The sequence below is a fragment of the Pan paniscus genome, chromosome 8 (assembly GCF_029289425.2).
Source record: "Pan paniscus chromosome 8, NHGRI_mPanPan1-v2.0_pri, whole genome shotgun sequence".
Classification (NCBI taxonomy): Eukaryota; Metazoa; Chordata; class Mammalia; order Primates; family Hominidae; genus Pan; species Pan paniscus.
The window spans coordinates 19,387,519-19,403,046 of NC_073257.2; the positions used below are offsets into that span (position 1 = coordinate 19,387,519).

General features: G+C 37.9%; 1 protein-coding gene across 1 annotated transcript in view; it reads right to left on the reverse strand.

Moving 5' to 3' along the window:
* The window catches only part of LOC117974491 (endogenous retrovirus group K member 6 Env polyprotein-like), a 289,876-nt gene that overhangs the window by 16,295 nt on the left and 258,053 nt on the right, over positions 1-15,528 (reverse strand). The window contains exon 4 of the mRNA XM_063607248.1: positions 1,826-1,990. The gene's annotated coding sequence lies outside the window, so the exon portion shown is untranslated. The remainder of the gene's footprint in view (positions 1-1,825; positions 1,991-15,528) is intronic.

The window sequence follows — 15,528 nt, forward strand, 5'->3', positions numbered from 1 at the left end:
CTGCTCACCCCACTGCCTCATTACCCTTAGCAAGCTAAGAAAACCGGGTTATCAATTCACATGTGTGCTTGCAGCCTTGTTTCACTTGGCTATAACCCCTGTTGGCATTCGTCATCCATCATTTCCCTCCTGCCTTGGGTGTCCCAAAGCCGTATCTGCTGGTTTCCTCCACCTCGCCGCGGTGTCTTTTCAGCCTCCCTGAAGGCTGTTCTGCTTCTATCCCGACCTCAAGCGATGCATCCTGGGGAGAGGTTCCTCCTTGGCTCTGTCCTTGGTATCTCTCCCTCAGAATTGCATCATTTCAATTTCCACCAGATACTGATGACTCACATTTTCTTTTTTGGGCTAAATCTCATGTTTGTTTGTTTGTTTGTTTTTTCCAGACACATCGATATGACTACATGCTGGACATTTTCCTGCAGAAATCTAAAATAATCTCCTCTATGTGCAAGTCAGACTGAGCACCACTCCCAAGACCATGACCTCCCCTGCACCCCTGCTCCTTCCCACTCACCTCTCCTCTTGAGAAAGCCACCTCCCACTACCCAGTCTGCAGTGCCAGAAAACTGGAAACCAGCCCCTAAGCTACTTTCACCTGCAGCCCATTTCTCACTAGCCAGCCTCTCCCACAGCCTCCCCAGTTTCTTCAAATACACCCCCTCCACTATTCACCATACTGCCACCGTGATTTACAACTTTTTGTCCGGATTACCTCAGTAGCCTTCTAATTGTCCCCTTTGCATCTAAAGTAGCCCCTCTCATCCCCCAAATCTTACCAGGTCACTCTTCTACATAATTCTGGCTTTCCATGACCCATAACCACATTTCTCAAGTGTGCTCTATGCTGGCTTGAATATGTTAATGATCTTAATTCTACTTTTAGTGCAATTTTCTTAGAGCTGGCATCACTTTCATCATGACGTGAGAACTTACTAGAGATAGGCAATGATGACTCACAGTCAAGCCACATGTCATATGCTGCAGACATCTGGACTGCTGCTTATTTGCAAATCCTTTTCTTCATATTTTTCTCATTTGTAGCACTGGATCAATTCCAATTAAGAGTTTAATAATGAATTAACTAATGATTTAAACAGGTGGACAAGACTAACACTGAACCAATGATTTTAAGTAAATCTAAATACAAAAATCCCCCCAAATTATTAATCTATCTTATTTACTAAGAAGTGTATTAAAATAATATTGAAAAAGCTTGCTTTGTGAAAGAGCTAGAAGTTAGAAGGTCTAGGTTCAAATCCCGCCTCTACTCCATCCTTGACTAAGATGTTGGACCCATCACCTCAACTTTCCTTGGGTCATTTTGCCCAGACATGACCTGATGACACAGAGCTTACCTGGACCTCCACAATAGTAAATAGAACAGGGCCAGCAAACCAAAATTTGTTGAGTCCTTTAGAATTAAGTAGCTTAGATAAATGTTCATCAAAATCTTTTTATAGTAGGGAATAGAAGAAAGTCTAATCAAAAAAGTCAATTCTGTTTTATTTGAGGATGTATGAATATGTTACCATTTTTCAGACTCTGATTTACCTTCCAATTATTGTTTATTGGGGTCATTGTAAATTAGTTATCATTTTTTGAATACACATTCACTGCTGACAAAGTGGTGAAGCCAGAAGTTATGTTTGACCAGGGAAGATTATGACCCTCAAAGGAGAAAAATCCACAGGGGGTAGTTGATTATTGGTGGAATGGAGTGAGAGTGAATTCCTTAAAAGTTTAAACGAAAGCAGAACTATATTCATATCATGGAGGGAACTTAGTTTCTAATATGATGAGCTATTGCCCCAAGTCATGACAATACCTTGCTCTCTGGAAGAGAATGAGTGAGTTTGTCATCCGCCAAGATACACACTCTATATTTCCAACCATCACATCTGCCTTGCAGGCTGACTGAACCCAGAGCAAATCAATCACAAAAGTTAATCCAAAAGACTTCCCTTCAGCTGCTGGAAATCAGTCATCACATCTGTGAAAAGAGTGCTAGTTATAACAAATGAGATCACAAATTTGACCATTTTATTAGACACCCTCTATTAGTGTTAACAGACAAAGATGAAGGTTAAGTTGAAATTAAATTGAAATCTTCTTCCCTCTGTACTGATTGCAATATCTGATAATACCCTCAACTTTCTTGGTGTAAATCAATTGCCTGGTACTCAGAGCCCAGTGTTAACAGGCAATAATGGTGTGATTCCAGAGGAGAGGACTAGGTGGCAGGAAAATAAATGAGATTAGCAGTATTTGGCTTGGAGCCATAGGCATCATTTCTGCTCCAGCTGTCGACCAGTTTCTAAGAACAAGACTTGGAGCAGCTTTTGCTCTTGCTAGTGATGCAGGACCAGGAGAGCCCCCACACTCTGCATTTGCAGGTGTCCATGAGGGGAAGCCACTCCTGCATTTATCCTGTGAGTGGAGAAGCTCAGAGGAATGAGGACATTCCAACAGGGTATCAGAATTCTCTTTTGTTTATGCTAATTGACAGAGCAGGAACATCACCATCTTGGACAAACACCACCATTTTAAGTTCTCTTTTATTAAAAAACTGCCTAAATCCAGCCCCAAAACATCAGCCTAATGGCTATTGTCAGCATAATCAGAAACATTCCAACCCTAAGATAAACACCCCTCTGGCCAGAAATATGCCGACCCTGAGACAGCCTCCCCTCTGACCAGAGACATTCCAAACCCGCAGTAAACTTTCCTTCACATGGAAACATTCCAAACCTACAAAAAGCTTCCCTCTTCCTAAACCCTTAAATATCCTTAGTCTGTAAGAGAGAATGCTCCTGACTGAAATCAGCCAGAAGCCCCTCTCAGGTTTATTCTCCAAAATAAACCTGTCTTTGACTGTTGAGCCACTTTTTGTGTTTCTTTCCTCTTTCCTCTTTCTTTAACTCTTACACTAATGTTAAATTTACATAACATTGAGTACTTCATGCTTTCCAGAGAATAAGGAGAATGCACATGAACTAATGCAAAGTTACACAGGTAATGTGACTTCATCATTAGCATATGGTGTTATACAAATAAATTATCCAAACTTTTGAAATTGATATATTTATCAATGGTAAAGCTAATAATTATCATTAACTGGAACCTCCAATGTGCAAAATACTACATGTCTTATGTCATAATCCTCAAAACCTGCAAACTATTATTATTTACATTTTATAGATAAGGAAACTAATGATCAGTGAGATTGAATCAACTGTTTTAAGTCATCTATATAGTCAATGAGACTATATTGACCAGGTCAGTTTGATTCCAAATTATATGCTTTATACCATATTGTGATAATATATACTTAGAGTTTCTACTTCTCTTGAGTTACACCATGAACACCATAAACTCACCCTGTCACTCAAAACAACAGAAATGACAATCCAAAGATTCTGTATTTGTAGGTTGAGGATCAACTCAAATAGTTACCTAAGTCCCAGACAATTGTAGAAAACATGGATCTCCTAAAATAGGATGACAAGGCCAAGACCACCTTCGCCAGATGGAGGCAGCAGAGATCAGAGGATTTGTATACAGAATCGCGCAGTCCCAGCTAAGTGAGGGCAGCTTGTCAACGGTATAGGTATAGGAATACAAGAACGTGAAGTTGATACACAGCTTTAGTCCTCACCTAAAATCATATTGGAGACATGGAGCAAGGTCAGTGAAGGGACATTCAGCCAGAAGTGAGGAGGAAGAGGTCAAGATGAACAGCAGGAGTCAGGAGTCTGTGCGTGAGCCAATGAACCAGGAAGTCTCAGTCAGGTCCGCTGACCCAAAGGGAAATCAGCTGCATGGTCACTGTGCAGCTGAGTTGGAGTTGCATGTTATTCATCTGCATGGTCACTGTGCAACTGAGTTTGAATAGCATGTTATTCATCTTTTTTTTTTTCCATAAGTGAGAAGTGTTTTAAGCTGGTAACTTTCTAGATACCCACTTTAATGTTAATAGATTTTTTTTCCATCCCAAAAGGGATGAATGCAAAGGCCCTAGCAAGAACACAGCTATCATTTTCCACTGGAGTTATTATCCAGGGATGGGGGTGGTGAACTCATCCTGGCTCATAATGTGTTTGTTAGAAGGTAAATCACTCCTTCTAAGTAAAAGCAAACCTTTCAGTGGTATTTCTAGGAGAACACATGCTGCCTGGTGAGCAGAGGTTACTCAGGAATATGCTGGTAAATTGAGAGAAACCATCCTCATCTCCCACTCTCCAACACCCTCTGTTTTAAGAGCAGGAAATTCACTTCAAGGAAACAAGAACTCATAGGGGTAGAAAGGAGCCCAGAGATCACCTAGCTCAACTGTGCACTTTATGAATGTGAAAATAAGATACTGAGAAGGTGTTAGATGCCATTAGTTCACTGTCTTGCCTGTATTGCAACATTGGCCTTCTGTTTCCCTGTTGAGTTCTTTACTTCATGCTTAAAGCAACAGCAGACGTTTAGGGGAGGCTGCACAGAAAGCAGAAGGCCAGTGAAGAAGGTTTACACAATTCTCCAGAAAACATAAAAGAGAAAAGGATTGAAACTGACTCTTACGTTTTCAGAGAGATAAAATATAAACAAGAAAAATTTGAAATTTAACCCCAGAAGACAGATAAGATCCTATTAGTTTAATCAAAAAGTTGGTAACACAAACACATGACAAAGATAAAGGGGCATACAATGTACCTTCCCCCCACCCCCAACAAAAAAAATCTAATCTCATCTAAGATGCAGAAGAAAACAACTATAAATCAAGAAGATACACAACTTAGGAGAAATCTACCAGCCTGAAGCCATCAATAGTGTGGGGAACATTTGGTTAAGGATAAATGGAGAGGAAGCTTAGCTGATACAGTTTTAGAATTGAGGTTATGGATGATGTTATCCTGGTACACAGACCTGGTATCAAAAACCTGACAGAGAAATAAGATCTAGTAGCAGCAAGGAATTCCAACTATGGACATTTGCTGGAAGTCTCATTCTCAGAATATCTGATAAATCCCTGGCTTGTCTTATTGACAATTTAATCTCCCAGAACAGTGAGGTAAAATTCAATTCTCGAATCAAATAAGGGAGTTATCCAAAGTTTTTCTTTTATGGTAGTGTTTCTTAAGGAATCATTGGCCAACATTGCAAAACCCAGTCTCTACTAAAAATACAAAAATTAGCTGGGCATGGTGGCACGTGCTTGTAATCTCAGCTACTCAGGAGGCTGAGGCAGGAGAATTGCTTGAACCCAGGAGGCAGAGGTTGCAGTGAGCCGAGATTACACCCCAGCCTGGGTGACAAGAACAAAACTCTGTCTCAAAAAAAAAAAAAAAAAAAAAAAAAAGATCCATGAACCACTACTGGGTGTTCACAAGGTTAACATGTTTTTTTGAAAAATACTATCACATTTTTTATTTTCACTCCTTTAATATTTGCATGAATGGTGCAAAAGCAATGGTGAGTAAAACATCCATCCTTAGCATAAATCAACTAGTGGCATCTAATTGTCTGGTGGTCATTTGATTCTTCACTACCACACACTCAAATAAATCAATATATAAATAAGTAAGCAAAAGCCACTGTTGTTTGTTTAAGAATGTCCTAATGAAGCAGTGGAAGTATTAATTTTATTAAATCTTGACCCTTGAGTACATATCTTCTTAATAGTTTGTATGGCAACATGGAAAGTACACCACAGCTAAGGTATGTCAAACTACAATGATTGTCTCAAGAAGAAGCATTTGTGCAATCATTTGAGTTGCAAGCTGAACTAGCCACTTTTTTTTTTTCATGGAACTACCTTTTTATTTGAAAAATTAGCTAACAAAGTATATGTATTCAGGTTTGGTCATTTAGCAGGCTTTTCTTGAAATAAAGGGAGAGAGTGTGTAATGTCAAGGAAAAGAATTGATAGTATTTGTGGTCTAATAAAACTTCAGTTTTCTGGTGAAATTAGAATTTCTGAAAACTTTTACTCACCAAGATGACCCTGATGGTGGCAAATATTTGAACACTTTTCTAGTGATATCAATGGTGGGTTTTTTGATATCATACAATTACATGTGTAAACATTTGAAAAACCAAACGCATGATGTTGCAAAATCATGCATGAGTAAAAAGTAATATTCAAAGTGCAAGACAGACTAATGGATTTTAATGCAAAAGAGTATGCAAAATTTATCAATAAGTTTCCAATTTCATATCACAAGCAACTTTACGAAAAAATTACTACTCAAAATTGTTGTTGTTAACGTCAATAAAGAATATTTGCAGTTAACTGAAAAGGCTGTAAAATAACCCTCTCCTTTTAACCCATTTATGCCTGAGGTTGCAATTTTTTGAATTTGAAAAATCAGAACTTGGTGATGACCTTGAGCAGTAGGATATAAATAACTCCCACATGCTTAGCGTTCCAATAATGGAACAGTAGGCATAAATGGCACCAACAATTTTGACTATAAACTACCTATTTGAGTTTATATTTTCTTCATTTACTTCAGCCAAAGCAATAGCACAGCAGACTAAATGCAGAATCAGATACGAGAAGCCAGACACCAAAGAAATTCATAGAAATTAAAACAATACTATTCTTTCCACTAATTATTTTTAAAATGTCATATAAAATTGGCGTGTCATATAACAACATCATATAAAATTCAATATAAATTTCAATGAGTTCATTGCTATTTTTAAATTAATTCTCTAAACATTTTTATGGTAAATGTCAATAATAACTCACATTAGTGAAAGCTCTTTGGGGTCCTCCATCATTTTTAAAGGCATAAAGGGATCCTGAGATGAAAATGTTTCATAACCTCTGTTTCATGATAGCCCCAACCTCCACCATTCCCAGCAAACCTATTTCCCTTAACTTGCTTAATTTTTTCCATAGCACTCAGCCCCTCCTAGCATATTTTGCTTTGATTCTCTGTTTGATGTTTATCTCCCACAACTGGAATCTTTACTCCATGGTGAAGGAACCTTGTCATAGTTTTGTGCACTCTTCTATTCTTGGTGCAGAAAATATCCTGGCATATAGTAGGCACTCAATGAATATTTGTTGAGTGAATGACTTAAGTGAATGATTAATAATATCTGTCCTTCAAAGGCTTCCCGCCACCAGCCCTCCCATTTTTATGGTGCAAGTCTCTAGGATTTTCCATCAGTGTCTGTCTGAACTTGAGCAGACCCACAGTTGCTACCCGAGACATGCTTGACCTTGCCTGTTTATACCCCTCTGCAAGGAGAGCTCAGTGCATACTGTAGATGATTTTTCACCTGGAAAAGTCTCTTTAAAACTCAGAGCACTATGTCAGTCTTGTATCCAAACATCCTAAAGTATTTCCATTTCCTTTTAGTAAAATTACAGAGCAGCACTTCAGGCACTGCCAGACGCCTTGGTCTCAAACTGCGACCACTAATTGTCCACTCAGACTATGTTGCTTTAATGAGGGAAAGTCAAAGCTTCTTCACCTAACGATAACACTAATCTCAAAATCACAAGCTTATAGCTTAAGACAAATTCAGAAAAATGTCTGGGAGTATTATTTAAAAAGTACAAGCTCACTATGAGTGAAACAGATTATGATACAATCTTGTGCTGTGCCCATTAAGGATAGTGTTGACCAAAAAAAAAAAAAAATTAGTGCTTTTGTACATAATTTGTACTGGCAAAGCCACATTTCCAAAGAAGGAGTCATAAATGAAATTGTCATAGAAGGGAGAGATGAGGGCAAACAAGGAATGCTTTGTCTAAGAGAGTGAAGACAGTGGGGCATGAGGGTTGTTTTCAGATACATTAAGGCCTCAGTCCCTGTGGCCCTGGGAGTCAACGCTAGATAAATTGGTATAAGGGAAGCAGTTTTAACATTATCATAAATAAATACATAATAATTTCAGGTATTTGGGAGTGGGACAGATTCCCTTGCCTGGCTGCGAGCGTGCCTTTCTCTAGAGTATTTAAGAATGCTTATTGGCTAGCTGCAGGAAGAAACCTTAAGACAGGGATTTCTTCATTAGTTTGGCTTGGAAGGATGAAGGGGTTGTTATATGTCTTTTAAAGTTTTGAGGGTTTGTTGTTTGTTTTACCAATAAGATTATGGCAAAAACATAAATTCCTATTTTTGTATTCTAGTATATTTCTGCATTTATTTATTTTTTGTGGGCGGGGGGTGGGACAGAGTTTCGCTCGTTTCCCAGGCTGGAGTGCAATAGCGTGATCTCGGCTCACCACAACCTCCGCCTCCTGGGTTCAAGCAATTCTCCTGCCTTAGCCTCCTGAGTAGCTGGGATTACAGGCATGCACCACCATGCCTGGCTAATTTTGTATTTTTAGTGGAGACGGGGTTTCTCCATGTTGGTCAGGCTGGTTTTGAACTTCCGACCTCAGGTGATCTGCCTTCCTCAGCCTCCCAAAGTGCTGGGATTACAGGCGTGAGCCACTGGACCTGGCTATTTCTGTATTTTTATGTGCCACTTTTTATGACAATTAACTCAGAAAATTCAGAACAATAACACTGTATTTCAATTGCTTGCAAATTTAAAATATTTCTCTATAAACATTCATTCATTTTTACTATTTAAAGGAAAGGATGACATTGATGGCATAATACTGAATCTTAATTCTTCAATAAAGTTATTAGTAATTTTCTTTATTTTACATGAAGTAACTACTTCACTAGACCCTTCAGTGATGGTGCAAAGGGGAAACTTGAACACAAGCCCTGTGAGATAAATTAACCTGGCTGAACCTGCTGTCACTAACAACCTCTCCAGAGTCAGGTGAAATGTCCAGCTTGTTAACTAAGATGCAATTGAGTTTCTTTTTTTTTCTCTTTTCTTTTCTTTATTTGAGACAGGGTTTTACTCTGTTGCCCAGGCTGGAGTGCAGTGGCATGATCACAGCTCACTGCAGCTTCAACCTTCTGGGCTCCAATGGTCCTCCCACCTCAGCCTCCTGAATAGCTGGGACTAAAAGTGCACACCACCATGCCTGGCTATTTTTTATATTTTTTGTAGAGACAGGGTTTGTCATGTTGCCTAGGCTGGTTTCATACTCCTTGGCCCAAGAGATCCTCCCACCTCGGCCTCCCAGAGTGCTGGGATTACAGGTGTGAGCCACTGCGCCAGGCCCTGAGTTTCTAAAGAATTGTTAAAACTGCCTTAACATATTTTTGAGACATACACACACAAAATCTTGGATTGCAAATTGATGATGGCAGAACATCCAGCCTATAGAGTGTGAAATTAACAGAATCCAAGAGCATAGAAATAATCTAATCAGTTGACCAAATGAATAATTCCTACTTTGACTCTCTGGGTTACCTAGACAGAATATTTAGAAAGGTGGTAATAAACTACAGAGAATCTAGCAAAGTATGGGATAAATTGTCAGATTAAAAATAATAACTTTATATACAAAATTGATTATATTTCTCTATGTGAGCAATGAACAACTGGTCATTGAAATTTTAAAATATTACTATTTGAAAGAGCAGCAAAAACTTAGGGATGAGTCTAACAAAAGATGTGGAAGATTTGTATGATGAAAGCTGTGAAACATTGGTGATAAAAATGAAAGAAATCCAATAAATGTAGAGGAGGTATGGTGTCCATGAGTGGAAAGCCCCAAGGTTGTTAATATATCAGTGCTCCCGCAAAAGATCCATAGACTCACACAATACAAATAAAATTCTTAGAAGGGCTTTTTTTTTTGGGTTAAAATTTATGAGTTGATCCTAAAGTTTATACAACAAAACAAAGAACTTAAAACACCCAAAACAGTTTTGGAAAAAAAAAAAATCAGAGAACTTGTTGTACCTAATTTCAAGACTTACAGAAAAGCACAGAAATCAAGGAAGGTATTGGTAAAAGAAGAGACTTTCTAGCTCAATGGATCTGAATAGAGATTCCAGAAATAGACCTACACATACATGGTCAGTTATTTTTTGACAATGGTGGCATTTAATGGGCAAAAGATAGCCATTTCAACAAATTATACCAGAGCAATTGTTCATCCATATGCCAAAAATAAAATTTATATGAAAAAAGTGAAATTTACACTATATAAAATTAACTTGAAACAGATCACCTAAATATAAGACCTACAACTATAAAACCTCTAGAAGAAAATACAGAAGAAAATTATTGAGACCTTGGCAAATATATCTTAAGACACAAAAGAAAAATTCTGCTGATCATTTTTAGACATTTAGAGTGTCATCTGATTTCTCAACAGCAGCACTGAGAGTTGGAAGGCAATGGCATAATATGCTGAAAGAACATGATAACTGTCAACCAGATTTATATCCTCAGTGAGAATATTTTTAGGAATGAGAGCTATACATATTTCCAGACAAAATAAAACAGAAATTTGCCACCAAAAAAAGAAAAAATCATAAAAGAAGCAGTTGATTAACTTGACTTCATCGAAATTAAAAACTTCTGCTCTTTGAAACAGACTGTTATAAAAAAAAAAGGAAGCTGCAGGCTGTCATTCAGGCTGGAATGCAGAGGTGCAATCATGGGCCCCTGGGCTTGAATGATCCTCCTGCCTCAGCCTCCTGAGTAGCTAGAAACAAAGGCCCAAGCCACTGTACCTGGGTAATATTTTTTTAAAAAATTTATAGAGATAGGGTCTTGCTATCTTGCCCAGCCTGGTCTCAAACACCTGGTTTCAAGCCATTCTCTCACTTTGGCCTCCCGCAGTGCTGGCATTCCAGGCATAAGCCACCACACTGGGCCTCTACTCTACTTTTTCGATGTTTAGATATGTTTAGATACACAAATACCTACCATTGTGTTAACAATTGCCTGTATATTCAGTAGAATCACATGCTGTACAGGTTTGTAGCCTAGGAAAAAAGTATGGCACACTGTTCAGTAAAAATTTGCTGGGTAAAATAAGCGAATAAAATCCCACTTTGTTGTTGTTGTTGTTTTCTATTATCCAAGAGAACTTTGAAATAGCTCCAGAAAACATATTTCTTATTCCAAACACATTCATCTTCATTTCGAAAGTAAAAAACTAAAATACTAACTCAGAGAAAAATCAAATGTTTAATTATGGAAAGTATAAAAATTTACCAAGATTATTAACAAGTAGTTACATACTTGATTTAAAATGCATGTTGACCTTTAAGCTGCACAGACCAAAAAAGTCTTTTCCAAGCTTCTTGGTGCAGAACTATGCTGACTCAACTGAGTACTCACCCAGGCTTGGGGTCAATTCAAACCTTCCTTTAATTTAAAAAAAAAAAAAATTCTCCCTCCCTGAAGCAAGCTTCCTTCCATGCTGCTACTGTTAGGTGAAGATGGAGCAGCCTCTTTCCAAAAATCCCATAAATCAGCAGCTCTTAGATTTCATGGCATCATGTTGATATTGCTTCTTGATTCTCTAAGGTTTAGCATTTGTTGATCACCTTTCCTTCTAAGAAAGAATCTCAGCTTTTTGGTAGTAAGTTGAGAGTTAAACTTCCGATCGACAGCTACTTAACTCATGTCCAAAAATGTTGAGATAAATGGTAGTTGAGACAGTCCAAGGAACAAGTTGAACATTGTCATTAGATACTTGTGTCAAGCAGAGCATGAGAATGTAAACTCCTTGGTTTAAAATGATTTGGTCCTCATAGAAATGCTTTCCCTGAACAAAGATTCAGGACCATGCTCTCAGCTCTTACCAAAGGTTGGTATAAGAAAAACCTTCGTGAAGTGCATTAATTTATTATTTTTAAGTAAAGTTTATTTTTTCCTTATATGAGTAATTCATACTCATTATAGACAAATTGGAAAAATACAGAAAAGCAAAAGGAAGAAAAATTTTACAGATAGTCCCATTCCCCAAAACAATATGGTTTATTTCCACTCTCTCTTTGTTCTATGGAATTATTTTTAAAATCTTCCGGTAAGATAATAAACATAATTTACAAAGCATATTGTTTTCTGGGAAAATAGTTCTGAGGACATGGTTTATGTTATGTCCCTAATAAGAGTCTACAGGATTTCTTGATAGAATATAAAATTGTCTCTTATAGCAAGTCAATATGGTTTCTTTTATCACACAAACTGTATAGAACATTATCTTATTTCTCTATTATACTGGGTAACAAGAAATTCAGACAATTTTGTGCTCATTTTTAGTAATGTTCTCCCCTAATCTTCCTCTTCCCCCTCTCTTTCCATGTGAGTTCTGTTTTCTCTTTTATCTTTATTTTATCTACCATGCATATAAAATATAAATGAGCCCCTTTTTGTAAAAATCACTTACAATCTCCCTTTTGAAGAAAGTAAGATGCAAATAAATAGATTGGCAGTCTGGGAGAAGCACAGTAACCCTTTTCTTTTATTCTGGTGAAAATGCAAAGAATAAAACCTAATATTCACCAGAGGAGAAGGGACACACAGGGTGAGACAGAAAAACATACAGGGGCTGGGGACGGTGGCTCACACTGTAATCTGAGCACTTTGGGGGCCAAGGTGGGCAGATCACTTAATGTCAGGAGTTTGAGACCAACCTGGCCAACATGGTGAAATCCCGTCTCTACTAAAAATACAAAATTTGTCAGGTGTGGTGGTGTGTTCCTGTAGTCCCAGCTACTCAGCAGGCTGAGGCAGGAGAATTCCTTGATCCCGGGAGGTGGAGGTTGCAGTGAGCTGAGACAGCCTCACTGCACTCAGCCTGGGCCACAGAGCGAGACTCCATCTCAAATATATATATATATATTTTTTTGAGACATGGAGTGTCTACAAACTACAAAATTCAACCATAACACTAAGATCTTGGTAGGTACAAAAATGTACACACACAAAAATAAAATAAATGTGATGCACAGAAGATAAGCAGACTAATGTTTATTGGGATAATTTCGCTTACTAACCATGCTATATCCTGTTATCTCTCACCTCAAACCCTACTGTCATCTAAAAGGGGAATCCCTTTCCTTGTAGGTGAAAAGGGATTCTCCTTTTAGATGACAGTAGGGTTTGAATGCATTCTTGGTTATTCTGAACGCACTCAAAATATCAAACTGTAGCCGTTTCGTTGCTCGTGAGTATCTCATGCTACTGTTGCCCTGAAAAGTCCATGCAGTATGGAGATGCTGAAGGGAACTCAGGCCACTTCGACAGGTCAGTTATATGGTAAGGTGGGAATGGGCAGAGAACGGGGATGAGGTGGAAAATAATATAAATTTTAAAGACTCTAAGGGTAAAACTATTAAAAAGAGAAAATTCGCAAGTTTGGAAAATAAAAAGGGAAATGGAGTTTAATGCAAGTCACGGAATCTACTGGACTATCCTCTGCGAGAAGATTTAGGACGTTAGCTCATGCTTGTTGAGCTGGGACTGGCTCTGCAGAGAAGAGAGGAAGAAGCTTGGGATACTGTTGGAAGATTAGGGAGATCCTGGGAAGGCCGAGTGTGTTTTGATAAATGCAGTTTCAGCCTCACACATTGAAAGATCTGAGAAAATACAATAAATTGATAATATAATAGTAAGGATAATAGTCATAAAAATGACAGTGTTTTGCAATTAATGTGCTGCCTTTGTATTTGCTAACATTATTAAACCTTCAAAATCCTGATTGAGTAGGTGGAGCATATTATTATTATCCCCATTTTCAATATCAGGAAGTGAAGCTCATCGTTGGCCAAGTGGCTTACCTGAAATCACACGGTAAGTGATGGTATACCTCTCAGAAAATGTCCCAACAGTGAGGGAAAAAGCATGGCACGCTGTTTAGTAAATATTTGTAGGATGAAATGAATGAATAAAATCCTACTTTGTTGTTGTTGTTTTTTCTATTTCCATTATCCAAGAGAACTTTGAAATAGCTCCAAAGGCCGGGCACAGTGGCTCATGCCTGCAATCCCAGCACTTTGGAAGGCCGAGGTAGGCACATGACCTGAGGTCAGGCATTTGAGACCAGCCTGGCCAACATGGGGAAACCCCGTCTCTACTAAAAATACAAAACTTAGCTGGGTGAGATGATGTAAGTCTGTAATCCCAGCTACTCAGGAGGCTGAGGCAGGAGAATTGCTTGAACCCGGGAGGTGGAGGTTGCAGTGAGCTGACATCGCACCACTGCACTCCAGCTTGGGCAAAAAGAGCGAAACTCCGTCTCGGAAAAAAAAAAAAATAGCTTCAGAAAATATATTTCTTATTCTGAGCAAATGCATCTTTATTTCTAAAGAAAACCAACTGAAACACTAACTCAGAAAAAAAATCAAATGTTTAAATTTGGAAAGTATAAAAATTCAAAAAAAGAAAACGGATATTACTCATACCCCAGAGATAAGCACAAGTAACAGTTTGGTGTTATCCCTACAGTTGATTTTCTATGTGTTTTTCTGCATGTATTTTTTGAAGTTACATATATCATGCATAAATTTGTTTTTCATAATTTACAAATATATTGTAAACATTTTACCATCAATAAATGCTACAGCATGATTTTGTCTCTATTATGGTAAAAAACATGCAACATGAGTTCTACCCTCAACAAATATTCAAGTATACAACATAGTATTGTTAACCATGTGTGCACTGTTCTACAGCAAATCTCTAGAACTTTTGCATCATTCATGACCAAAATTCTATACCCATTAAACAGCAACTCCCCATTCTGCCTACCCCCCAGTCCCTGGCAACCACCATGCTATTTTCTGCTTCTAAGAGTTTGGTTACTTTAACTACTTCATATAAGTAGAATCATGTAGTATTTGTCCTCTGACTGGCTTATTTCACTTAATATAATGTCCTCAAGTTTCATCTATGTTGTAGCTACATGACAGAATTTCCTTTTTTCTTAAGGCTGAATAACATCACACACACACACACACACACACACAATGTATTTCCATTATTTTGAATAAATACCCAGAAGTGGGGTTGCTGGATCATATGGGAGTTCTATTTTAAATTTTTTGAGGAGCCTCCCTATCTTTTTTTTCATAATGACTGTACCAATTTATATTCCCACCAAGAGTGTACCAGCCTTTCAATTTCTCCACTTCCTTGCTAATATTTGTTATTGTCTCTTTTTGTTTTTTGTTTAAATAATGGTTATCCTGACAGGTGTGAGATAATATCCCACTGTGCTTTTGATTCGCCTTCCCCTGCTGATTAGTGATGCTGAGCACCTTTTCATAGACTGGTGGCCATTTGTATGTCTTTTCTGGAGAAATGTTTGTCCAAATCCTTTGCCTATTCTTTAACTGGGTTTTCTGGTTTTTTTGCTATTAAGTTGTAGGGGTTCCTCACATATTTTGGATATTAGTCTCTTATATATATGACTTGCAAATATTCTCTCCAATTCCATAGGTTGCCTTTTGCTCTGCTGATTGTTTTCTTTGCTGCACAGAAGCTTTTTGGTTTCATATAGTCCCACTTGTCTGTTTTTGCTTTTTTAACCTCTGATTTTGGTGTCATAGTCAAGAAATCATTGCCAAGACCAGTCGTGTAAGGCACCTCCCCTACATTTTTTTTCTAGGAGTTTTATAGTTATAGCATGATTTTTAAAGACTGCCTAAT